Below are 10,738 nucleotides of genomic sequence, written 5' to 3' on the forward strand. Positions count from 1 at the left end.
GTCATCAAACAATGTACTATGTGTCTAGTGTGGGTTGGGAAAGAATTGAAGACAGAAAGGGGTTAATTGAGTAGGAGATCATGGAAGAATTAGGAGACTAAAATCTGGTGAAAGTAAAAACAAACAAAAAAACAAAAGCAAAATCCAAAACTGACACAAACAAACCCAAACAACAACCAACACTGTGTTATGGGCTGAATTGTGTCCCCTCTAAAAAAAGAGATGATAAAGTCCTAATCTCTGGGGATTCAGAATGTGAATATTTGGAAACAGGATCTTTACAGAGGTAATTAAGTTAAAATGAGGTCATTAGTGTGGACACTAAGATGACTTTATATATGTCCTTATAAAATGGGGGTAATTTGACAGAGACAGACATGTATAGAGGCAAAACAACATAGTAACCCAGGAAGAACACCATGTGAAGACAGAGAATTGTAGTGATGCATCTATAATCCAAGGAACACCAAAGACTGCTGGCAACCCATTGGAAGCTACTAAGAGGCAAGGAAGGAATTTCTTAGAGATTTCAGGGGGAGCATGACCTTGCTAACACTTTAATTTCAGACTTCTAGCTTCCAGAACTGTGAGGCAATAAATTCCTGTTATTTTAAGCCACCCAGTTTGTGGTGCTTGTTACAGAAGCCCTAGGTAACTAATACTACGGATGTGGAGAGTAAGGGAGTCAAAGAGCTTGAAAGATAGGAGTTGATTAAAGAGTAGATTCTAATTGGGTCCAGACCCCTGAGGCAGTTAGGTAATCTTGAGGGGGCCTACAGAATGCTCAGTTCCCCTGGAATTTCTGAAAGACTAAGATTTGTAGGGGCTGATGCTGAGTAACTAGGAAGCTTCCCTGGACTCTCTCCTATGTCATCCCAAGTCTCACTGGTGGTCCCAGGGTACCCCAGAGCAAACCAGGGGTTCAGAATGTAGGACCTCCCCAAGGTAACCATTTTGAGATCAAATGAAAAAGCATTGCTTTCACCAAACATCGCTACGAGGGCATTTTGTGTGAAACTGTAATGGCAAGCAGACTTGCGGTTCACCATAGGGTGACTTCCTTTGGCTGTCACTAGGCAACAAATCAGGATAGATCCATCTGTAGCCAATTACATGCTCTCCAGAACAACACACTTTCTTTAGGAAGCAAACATAAAACTCCTAGATTACCAAAACCACAGCAGAAATCCTTTACTTTGCTAAAAACACTTTGACCTTTTGGAATTGCTTCAAAATGAAGCCAAAACTTCATGCCGTACATTGGGTTGTAAGTTGCAGTGAAGACAGTCATTACCGTAAGAGAAGTATCTAGTTTTGTTTTATAAAGCTAAGGTAGCAGGTGACCCATTTCATTGACCTACTTTCAGTTTAAATAGAAAGTGTCAACTCAAACCGACCTCATGTCAGTTGCAGGGATCTGTCTTTCAATATTGATATATTAAGGAAAAACTGTATTTTAGGTTTCCTCATAATTAACAAGAAATACCTTTTGGACATTGGCTCCAAAGATGACTAAGACAGTCCTGGCCTCAATGATACATGCTACAAATTAGTTGGAGAGACTGTACTGGCCAATAGATAATGATACAGGGTAGCATGGGGGAATATCTCACTTAATCCTAAGAACAATCCTATGAGGGAGGTACTATTATTGTGGCTATTTTACAGATGAGGAAATCAAGGCACAGATAGGTTAAATAAACCACCTAAGACAACATAGCTATCAAATGGTACCCCCAGTATTTGAGTTCAGGTTGGTTTCAGAGTCCATACCCTTAAGACAACAATCAAATAAAAATGACTCTTCAAAAAGGGTGTTGCCTGTGTTCTCCTCTAGAATTTTTTTCCTCTAGGATTTTGATTGATTCTTGTCTCACATTTAGATCTTTCATCCATTTTGAGTTTATCTTTGTGTGTGCTGTAAGAGAATGATCTAGTTTCATTCTTTTGCACGTGGCTGTCCAATTTTTCCAGCACCATTTATTGAAGAGACTGTCCTTTTTCCAGTGGATAGTCTTTCCTCCTCTGTTGAATATTAGTTGGCCATAGACTTAAGGGCTCATTTCTGGGTTCTCTATTCTGTTCCATTGAGTTAGGTATCTGTTTTTGTGCCAGTACCACACTGTCTTGATAATGATCACAACTTTGTAGTACAACTTGAAATCCGGCATTTTGATGCCCCCAGCTTTGGTTTTCTTTTTCAATATTCCCCTGGCTATTCAGGGTCTTTTATGATTCCACACAAATCTTAGGATGATTTGTTACAACTCTTTGAAGAAAGTCCATGGTATTTTGATAGGTATTGCATTGAATGTGTAAATTGCCCTGGATAGCATAGATATTTTCACAATCTTAATTCTTCCAATCCATGAGCATGGACTGTTTTTCCATCTCTTTGTGTCTTCCTCAATTTCTTTCAGAAGTGTTCTGTAGTTTTTAGGGTATGGATCCTTTACCTCTTTGGTTAGGTTTATTCCTAGGTATCTTATGCTTTTGGGTGCAATTGTAAATGGGATTGACTCCTTAATTTCTCTTTCTTCAGTTTCATTGTTAGTGTATAGAAATGCCACTGATTTCTGGGCATTGGGTATCCTGCCACATTGCTGAATTGCTGTATGAGTTCTAGCAATCTTGGGGTGGAGTCTTTTGGGTTTTCTAAGTACAGTATCATGTCATCTGCGAAGAGAGAGAGTTTGACTTGTTCTTTGCCAATTTGAATGCCTTTTATTTCTTTTCGTTGCCTGATTGCTGAGGCTAGGACTTCTAGTACTATGTTGAATAGCAGTGGTGAGAGAGGACATTCCTGTCGTGTTCCTGATCTTAGGGGAAATGCTCTCAGTGTTTCTCCATTGAGAATGTTATTTACTGTGGGCTTTTCATAGATAGCTTTTAAGATGCTGAGGAATGTTCCCTCTATCCTTACACTCTGAAGAGTTTTGATCAGGAATGGATGCTGTATTTTGTCAAATGCTTTCTCTGCATCTATTAAGAGGATCATATGCTTCTTGTTTTTTTCTTGCTGATGTGATCTATCACGATTGTTTTATGAGTGTTGAACCAGCCTTGCATCCAAGGGATAAATCCTACTTGGTCATGGTGAATAATCTTCTTAATGTACTGTTGGATCCTATTGGCTAATATCTTGTTGAGAATTTTGCATCTGTGTTCATCAGGAATATTGGTCTATAATTCTCCTTTTTGGTGGGGTCTTTGTCTGGATTTGGAATTAAGGTGATGCTGGCCTCATAGAACAAGTTTGGAAGTATTCCATCCCATTCTATCTTTGGGAACAGCTTTAGTAGAATAGGTATTGTTTCTTCTGTAAATGTTTGACAGAATTCCCTGGGAAGCCATCTGGCCCTGGACTTTTGTGTTTTGGGAGATTTTTGATGACTGCTTCAATGTCCTCGCTGGTTATTGGCCTGTTCATGTTTTCTATTTATTCCTGTTCCAGTTTTGGTAATTTGTGGTTTTCCAGAAATGCATCCATTTCTTCTAGATTTCTTAATTTATTGGCATATAGCTGCTCATAATATGTTTTTAAAATCATTCATATTTCCTTGGTATTGGTTGTGATCTCTCCTCTTTCATTCATGATTTTATTAGAGTATTTTTTTCTTTTGAATAAGGCTGGCTAATGGTTTATCTATCTTATTAATTCTTTCAAAGAACCAAATCCTGGTTTTATTGATCTGTTCTACAGTTCTTCTGGTCTCTATTTCATTGACTTATGCTGGAATCGTTACTCTCTTTCCTGCTTGGTGTAGGTTTTGCTTGCTGTTCTTTCTCCAGTTCCTTTAGGTATGAGGTTAGCTTGTGTATTTGAGGTTTTTCAAAATTTTTTTAGTGAGGCTTGTATTGTTATGTATTTCCCTCTTAGGACTGCTTTTGCTGTATCCCAAGATTTTGAATGGGTGTATCTTCAACTTCTTGCAAGATACATCTATGAAGTCAAGGGAAACAAAAGCAAAAATGAACTATTGGGACTTAATCAAGATAAAAAGCTCCTGCACAGCAAAAACAAAACAAAACAACAGCAACAAAAGAAACAGTCAACACAACTAAAGGACAACTTATAGAATGGGAGAAGATATTTGGAAATAACATATCAGATAAAGGTCTAGTGTCCAAGATCTATAAAGAACTTATTAAAGATCAACAGCAAAGAAACAAACAATCCAATCATGAAATGGGCAAAAGTCATGAACAGACATGTCACCAAAGAAGGACATACACATGGCCAACAAGTACATGAGAAAATGCTTGCAATCATTTGCCATCAGGGAAATACAAATCAAAACCACAATGAGATACCACCTCACACCAGTGAGAATGGTGAAAATTAACAAAATAGGAAACAACAAATGTTGGAGAGGATGTGGAGAAAGGGGAACCCTTTTGCACTGTTGGTGGGAGTGTGAACCTGTACAGCCATTCTGGAAAACTATGTGGAGGTTCCTCAAAGAGTTAAAAATAGAACTACCCTATGACCCAGCGATTGCACTACTGGGTATTTATCCAAAGATACAGATGCATGAAAAACCAAGACACCTGCACCCCAATGTTTAGAGCAGCAATGTCCAGAATAGCAAACTGTGGAAGGATCCTTGGTGTCTATTGAAAGATGAATGATTAAAGAAGATGTGGTCTATATATACAATGGAATATTACTCTGCCATCAGAAACGATGAATACCCACCATTTGTTTCGACGTGGATGGAACTGGAGGTTATTCTGCCGAATTAAGTAAGTCAATCGGAAAGGACAATCGTTATATGGTTTCACTCTATCGGGGAATATTAAAAATAGTGAAAAGGATTATAGAGGAAAAGAGAGAACATGAGTGGGAAAAATCAGAAAGGGTGACAAAACATGAGAGACTCCTAACTCTGGGAAACGAACAAGGGGTAGTGGAAGGGGAGGTGGGCGGGGTGATGGGGTCACTGGGTGACGGGCACTGAGGGGGGCACTTGATGGGATGAGCAGTGGGTCCTATATGTTGGCAAATTGAACTTCAATAAAAAATATATATATTAAAATTAATGAATGAATGGCTCTTTGAATGGCAGCCCAGGTATTCCAAGTCTTGAGCTAGAACAATCAAGAGAGAAAAGCCTATTGAATATAATTCCACATTCCAGTCCCTAGTTAATAACATGGATAGGTTTTTCAAAGTACACTTGTTATCACAGTCATCCAGTAGCAATCAATTATTATCAAAATCCCCCAGACACAGATGAATGTGAGGAAGGCTCTTGGTCATCCATGCCTCAGTGGAGACTCTTCTCCTCTCTGGCTTCTTGCCTTTATCATTTCCTTTGGCTCCTCTCTGATGGTCTGCCATCTGGCCAATTGAGAAAATATAATGACTAATAAAGGGCATAGGACCTCACATTTACAAAGAATAATAGCTCTTACGTTAGCATTATTGTATATCAGCCTGTTTATATCTATGATATCAATCTTCATTAAAAACCTAATGGTCTCCCTACTCCTCCACCATCTTAACTCCTGAAAAGCCTATGGAATTAGTATTATTATTACCCCATTTGGCAGCTGAGGAAGCTGAGGTGCATATTTTTTAAAAAGGTTTATTTATTTACTTCAGAGAGTAAGAGAGAGAGAGAGAGAGAGAGTCCCTCGCCACCTGGTGGAAGTGACAGACAGATGAAAAGTGAGCTGGGGAGGGGCGGAGGGAGAGAGAATCTCCAGCAGACTCCCTGCTGAGTGCAGAGCCTGATCCTGGCAGGGGGATTGGGTGGCTCAATCTCATGACCCTGAGATCATGACCTGAGCTAAAATCAAGAGTCAGATGCTTAACCTACTGAGCCACCCAGACACCCCGAAACTAACATGCACATTGGTTAAAGGGCGCACAGCTAGTGATTGGTGGTGGGAACCATGTCTGACCAACTACAGTGTTATCTTTTTAAAGTATTTTTTTTTCTGAGAGAGACAGAGAGAGTAAGCAGGGGGAAGGGCAGAGGAGAGAGGGAGAGAGAATCTCAAGCAAGTTTCATGCCCAGCATGGAGTCTGAAGTGGGGCTCCATCTCAGGACCCTGAGATCATGACCTGAGCTAAAATAAAGAGTCTGATGCTTAATGGACTGAGCCACACAGGTGCCCCTGTGGTCTGTTCTCTTAAACTCTGTACCCTAATGAGCTCCATGCAATATCGAATGAAAAAATTACATCTGCATGTCAATTGACTATGCTGTTTTATATTCCTATTAATGTTTATGTGTCCATTCTGGATACCTCTTCTCAGCTTATTTTGAATGTCATTGTACTAGGATTCCTTGTCACTAATGTATGCAGAGAAATCAGAATTTCTCAATTTCTATATTGTATGGCAAATTCCTCTAATTTAAACTAACTCATTAAATTTATCCACCCTTCCTATTTAGGGATACACATATGTATGCGCATGCATGTATGTATCTTGCATGCATGCACACATATGTGTATTAAGCAATAATTCAGCTCAGGAGAGCTATTAAATGAAGGACTCTAGCTATAACAGCCTTGCATTTGTAGATACTTTTGCTGTGAGAGAGCTATTACACACACACACACACACACACACACACCTTGGGTTGGGTCAAGTCAGCAAAATCATCCCTACCTTAAGGCAAATTGTGGAGGTGGCTCTGGGAGCCCCATGTGCTGGAACTCCTGTAAGGCGCGTGCTGAGAGAGAGAATCAGTCCCTGACATAGAGAAATAAAAGTTCCAGAGACTCCTGGGTGGCTCAGCGGTTGAGCGGCTGCCTTCAGCCCAGGGCGTGATCCTGGAGTCCTGGGATCGAGTCCCACATCAGGCTCCCTGCATGGAGTCTGCTTCTCCCTCTGCCTATGTCTCTACCTCTCTCTCTCTCTCTCTTTCTCGCTCTCTCGCTCTCTCTCTCTATGTATTAAAAGAAAAGAAAAGAAAAATAAAAGTTCCATGAGGCTCATAAACTGAGACTGGAATGTAATGAGGTACTAGCTTCCCTGGTGGCCACTCAATCACCCTGCTCTATGACTCCTTATTTCATTAAAGCTACTCTGATGTGAATTTTACCTTGATTTCCTCTGGATTTGAGACTGTAATGATCAGAGAAGGCATTATGAGGTGATTTTACCAGGCTTCTGTGAATGATGACTTAAAATTATCTATCACTATCTATTCTTGTCCAGTCTCACCACTGCCAACTTAGCTCAGGTTGTCATATTTTCCTGCCTGAATGAATGATCACTGGCGCACCTGGATAATCACAGTGATTCCTATCGGATACCAGAGTAATGGCCCTTCAACATCACACATGACACTCACTCCCCTGGGCTTAACTTTTCAGTGGCTCCCCGGATTTCCAATAGCAGAATGTCTAACTTATCTGTTAGGCTATCAAGACCCTCCCCCATTGACCTTACCAAAGCCGCCTCCACATCCTTATTTCCTGCAACTCCTAACATATGTCTACTCTGGTCAGGCCTGTCCCCTTGATGCCCCATGAACCTAGCAAGCTCATTCATTCACAGATTGTCGTACTACAATGACAAACTGTATTTGTTTCATTCGAAAATGTATTTCAGACCTACTCTGTGCCAGGATCTCCATGAGGTCCTAGATCCCAAAAGTAAGCAAGACAGTCCCTCGCCACCTGGTGGAAGTGACAGACAGATGAAAAGGCAAGCATGCTAAGTAATATGGTGAAGGAGGCCCAAGGAGCCTCCAGAGCCCAAAAGAGAGACACCAAATCCAGATTCGAGACAGCAGGAAAGGACTCAAGAAGTGGTGTCATAATCCCGAGACATGGAGGATGAGTAAGAGCTAGCCAGGCCACGAGCTGGAGAAGACAAGTGATATCTCCAGTCCAAAGAGCAGCATTGAAAAAATCCTGGAGAGGGATCCTAACCTGTGCACAGAACTGCCTGAAATTCAGTCCTGCTGAAGGACTGAGAACAGGGAGGTGAAAGTGTTATAGGAATGCACCAGGGAAGCAGGGAATCAAAGACAACAGAGATCCCGGGAGTGTGAATACGTTTCAGGCATTTTGCATTGCACATACACCAAGCACTGTCCTGGGCATGTAAAAAGTGCTTGTGAGTGGTTCTTACTGGACCCTTTTGCCTCTCTACCTGTGAGGCCATTTAATGGATTCATTTTGGACCAGGGATAAATATCAGTCATGCTACAGTAACAATGAGAAAATCTCAGTGGCTGACTACAGTAGAATTTAATTTCTTGCTCTCACAAAGTCTGCTGCAGGTCCAGGTGACATGTTGGGGCGGATTTCCTCCATGTGGTGACTCAGGAATTGCTGCCACTTTGATTTGGTGGCACCCACACCTCCACGTGTGCTTCCGCAATCACTATGGGAGGGCAGAGAGGAAGTTCAGGGTCTCTCACAAGCAATTCTGTGCCCTAGTCACAAAATCTGTCACTTCATCTCACAATTCAGTGGCCAGAATGAGTCACCTGGCCCTTCCCAGCAGCCAAGGGGTATGGGGAGGTGAACTCTTCTGATGTGCTCAAAGGAGAAGAGGGCCAGTTAGAGGAACACGAGCTGGGTGAGCGCTCGACTTCTCCTAAGCAGATACTACTTGAGTATTGTGTTCTAAGTGGGTTTGTGGTTATTGTGTCTGGAGAACCAAGTACCCAAATGTTTGGGCTTTAATGGTTTTGTTACAGTTGTTGTTTTTCCTGACTGGAAATTATGCCATCATCTGTTCCTGGGTTTGAGCCAACAATGTTAAATCATCTGGCAAAGTGATTATACTGCTTGAGGCACAATATTAGCGACGCTGTTGTCACCGTTTGGAAAATGTAATTTGTTCGTGGTGTAAAGGAAACAAGTGGCTAAGTGTCAGACTCACCGTAGACTGGCTACGCTCTGTAGGTCATTGTTATCTGATAAAAAGTTTCTTCATCTGTGTCTTTTGATGGCTGATTTAGCTATTTCCTCGGACTGGGTTAGTGTGCACCCTGAATCATGCCTATTATCCATTAAGATCTGTATTTCTTATCTACAAACTCTATAAAGTAAAATATACCAGATATATGCCTCAGTGCATGTTCCCAGAGCAGGCATCTGGCATGCCAGGCCTTGAGAAAGGCCTTTAAGAACTTTCTGAAGATATTTGCAGGTTATACACAAGAATGATAGAGGCCTAAATTGCCCTAAATAGTTATATTTCCTAATTCACCTTCCTAAATAGGGATGTTTGGCATATATTGAGTATTGGAACAATAAGATATCTTTTTTGTCCACCATAGTGGGAAAGGTTTAAGACTTTGATAGTATTGAAAAGGATGTGGACAAACCAGCACCCTCTGGCTGAAAGTGAAAGTTGACATAACACTTTCAAAAGGCAATTGGTTAGCATGTATTAAAAGATAACTTTTCAGACCCAATGATCCAATGTTTTCAGTGCTAAAAATTTAGAGCAAATGTGATAAGAAATTTGCCACAAATTTACAAAGATTTATGTGCAAGGATATTTATTGCCATGTTGTTTATAACAGGAAACATGAAAATAACCCAAATATCTATTCATACAAAAAACTGAGAAAATGTACAATGGTGCATTATTTTTATTTTTAAAATATTTATTTATTTATTTATTTATTTATTTATTTAAGACAGAGAGAGTGGGAGAGTGGCAAAGGGAGAGGGAGAGAGAGAATCTCAAGTAGACCCAAGTGCAATGCGGAGCCCAAATCTGGGCTCCATCTCATGACCCTGAGACCATGACCTGAGCTGAAATCAAGAGCCTGATACTTAACCAACTGAGCCACCCAGGCACTCAATGGTGAACTATTTTTAAAAAATTAGATATATGGTATTTGTATAGATGGTATATATATATGTTTTCCCATGGTATGGGAAAATGTCCATGCTATATAAATCAGTGAAGAGGGAAAGTTAAAAAATAAAATGAACAGTTTGTCTAAAATTTGTTTTTTCCTAATAAATGTTATTACACATGCAAGAAAAAAATGTCTGGAGGAATAGGTACCAACTTCACAGTAGTTAGCTTTCGACGGCTGGGACTATGGGACACTTTCACTTTCTCTAACACTCACATAGTTCCATAATGTTAGAAACTTTTGGAATCAGGAAATGACATTAATTTCTTTTTTAATTTAAAAACGATGTAAAACTTTTCTCCAAGAAAGCTTATAATACAATTTTTTGAATAAACCCCAACTTCTGAGAAAATCCTGGTTCACTCTATAGCTCAGGGAATAGATTTGACAGCTCTTAACCAGCCAAGTGTAACAGAGTGGAGCTTAGCAAAAAGGCTCTGAGCAATTAAAGCTTTAGAATAATTCCCAGCCACCAGAGCTTCTAATGGAACCCTGGCCTTTGCACTGTTGTCTTTGATCTGCTCTCAGGACCTACTATTATAAGTGCTTAGTGCTTTTGGATGAGAGCTGTGCCCTCAGACCACACGCTTTAAAACTTTCCATGGCTACTAGTTGCCTACAGAATAAATCCAAATCATTTAGCACAGTATTAAAAGCCCTGTGCTATTTCCCAAGCCTCGATACCAACCTAGTTGAAGGGTTTACACAGCAAATGTTTAAGAGGTCAGGCTTTAGATCTTTAGCCAGATCTAGGATCGAATTTTCTGCTTCATCTCCATTTCAAGAAACCCTAAAACTATTTGCCTTTCAAAGCCAAGTTCACCTGTCCTTTCTCCATGCCCCCCTGCTTCTAGATCCCTATTAGAAAGCATCAAACTGTCTTTTCC

This window comes from Canis lupus, chromosome X (genome assembly GCF_003254725.2).
Source record: "Canis lupus dingo isolate Sandy chromosome X, ASM325472v2, whole genome shotgun sequence".
Taxonomy (NCBI): domain Eukaryota; kingdom Metazoa; phylum Chordata; class Mammalia; order Carnivora; family Canidae; genus Canis; species Canis lupus.